This window comes from Pelobates fuscus, chromosome 3 (genome assembly GCF_036172605.1).
Source record: "Pelobates fuscus isolate aPelFus1 chromosome 3, aPelFus1.pri, whole genome shotgun sequence".
Taxonomy (NCBI): Eukaryota; Metazoa; Chordata; class Amphibia; order Anura; family Pelobatidae; genus Pelobates; species Pelobates fuscus.
The window spans coordinates 97817902-97820160 of NC_086319.1; the positions used below are offsets into that span (position 1 = coordinate 97817902).

A 2259-nucleotide genomic window follows, 5' to 3' on the forward strand; every position below is an offset into this window, starting at 1 on the left:
AGGATCTGTTCTTCTTTTCTTCCTGTCTTCTTTAGTTTTCTTTAAAATCATAAGACAAAGTAGGGACTCTTTGCCTTATGGAGGTTTCCTCCGCTTGACCAGCTCTGACCAGCGGAGGAGCAAAGTGTGCTTCATTTCCGCTGGTCAGAGCAATTTTCCCATAATTCTTACCTTTCCTCAGTGTTCCCGCGATGCTTCCTGTCATTTTAGACTAAACTACCGAATTGCGTTCGAACTGAATGAGAACAGTATGTTTGTTTGTTTTAGAACGCAATTCGGCACTTTGTTCGGATCGGAATTCCATTCTAATGAATGAAACTCTGATCCTATTCATTGCCGCGGCTGCATCCTGCAGACGCTTAGTAGATAACTCCCTAATTTCCACGGTATCAGGGACCTATCTACTAAAAGGCTGAAAGAACTAAATTGGTCTTTCAGTCACATTTACTAATACTAAGTAAAGATTACTTAGTATTAGTAAATAATATGCCCCTACTCGCTATACTGCGAGTAGGGGCATGTCTAGTAAGCAGTGAGCAGCCCGTGGCTGCTCACTGTAAAAAAACAAAACCAAAACAAAAACCTAATAACCGCCCCACCCCTCCCCCCCTTGCGCGGCTGGTGGGGCCCCCTAAATAACAATAAGAGGGGGGACCTACTGTCCTCCCCCCCTGGCCCCCACCCCTGAGTGGTGGGTGGGGGCCCTAAATAAAGATATGGGGGGGGACCTACTGCCCTCCCCCCGAGTGGGGGCCCTAGATAAGAATGGTGTGGAGGGGACCTACCGTCCTCCCCCCGGCCCCCACCCCTGAGTGGTAAGTGGGGGCCCTAAAAAAACAATAGGGGGGACCTACTGTCCTCTCCCCCTGGCCCCCACCCCTGAGCAGTGGGTGGGGGCCCTAAACAAAGATAGGAGAGGGGAACCTACTGTCCTCCCCCCCCCGGCCCCCACCCCTGAGCGGTGGGTGGGGGCTATAGATAAGAATGGTGGGGGGGGACCTACCGTCCTCCCCCCCGGCCCCCACCCCTGAGCGGTGGGTGGGGGCCCTAAAAAAACAATAAGGGGGACCTACTGTCCTCTCCCCCTGGCCCCCACCCCTGAGCAGTGGGTGGGGGCCCTAAATAAAGATAGGGGGTGCCCCCACCCCTGAGCGGTGGGTGGGGGCCCTAAAAAAAAATAAGGGGGGACCTACTGTCCTCTCCCCCTTGCCCCCACCCCTGAGCAGTGGGTGGGGGCCCTAAATAAAGATAGGGGGGACCTACTGTCCTCCCCCTTGCCCCCACCCCTGAGCGGTGGGTGAGGGGGCCCTAGATAAGAATCGTGGGGAGGTACCTACCGTACTCCCCCCCGGCCCCCACCCCTGAGCAGGTCCCAAGCCCCTAGTCACCCCCCACCCCTCCACCCAAATCAAGCTATCCCCTATCTACCCCCTCAGCCTAAAAATAGTGAGGGGGGAATAAAATAACTAACCTGTAAAGAAAAATTAAACTTAACCATTTGACGTCTTCTTTTTTCTAAAATCTTCATTTTTCAGCCCCCAAAAAAGGGCAAATAAAAAGCCATCATACCCGTCGAACTTAAAATAAGATAAAAAAATGAGCGCAAAAAAATCCCGACGAAAAATAAAAAATCCGACGCTAAAAAAACAACTTTGCCCTTCGAGGGCACGCCGCATACTGAGCTCCGCAGGGTGGGTCAAGGCTTATAAAGCCTTGCCCCGTCCTGCAATTAGGCTTAGAACACTCTGATTGGTTGGTTTAAGCCAATCAGAGTGCTCTTTGTCATTTTACACAGCGTGGGAAAATTCCAAAGAACTTTCCCACGCTGTGTAAAATGACACAGAGCACTGTGATTGGGTGGCTTGAAATCCATCCAATCACAGTGCTCTGTGTCATTTTACACAGCGAGGGAAAATTCCAAAGAACTTTCCCACGCTGTGTAAAATGACACAGAGCACTGTGATTAGGTTATTTTTGTACAGTGAGCAGCCACAGGCTGCTCACTGTTTAGTAAACATGCCCCTACTCGCGGTATAGCGAGTAGGGGCATTCGGGAGATTTTAAGCTCCCTTATGCTATTATGGGGGTCATATTGACCCCATAGAGTGAGAGGGGGACCTGGGGGGGCTTATGAAGTGGTGGGGAGCACTGCTCCCTGACGCTTCTATCTTTACATATTACAAGGAGGGAGCTGCGAGCCGGTAGCTCCCTCCTTGTAACAAACTGAAGAACAAACGAACACTGATATTCGGTGTTAGT

The 2259-nt window shown here is 51.2% G+C and overlaps 1 non-coding gene across 1 annotated transcript; it reads right to left on the reverse strand.

The window, feature by feature from the left end:
- Positions 1-852: 852 nt before the first annotated feature.
- Positions 853-997, reverse strand: LOC134603903 (small Cajal body-specific RNA 11). Its single transcript, XR_010090641.1, has one exon. It is a non-coding gene; the product is annotated as a small Cajal body-specific RNA 11 (non-coding RNA).
- Between the last annotated feature and the right edge of the window lie 1262 nt (positions 998-2259).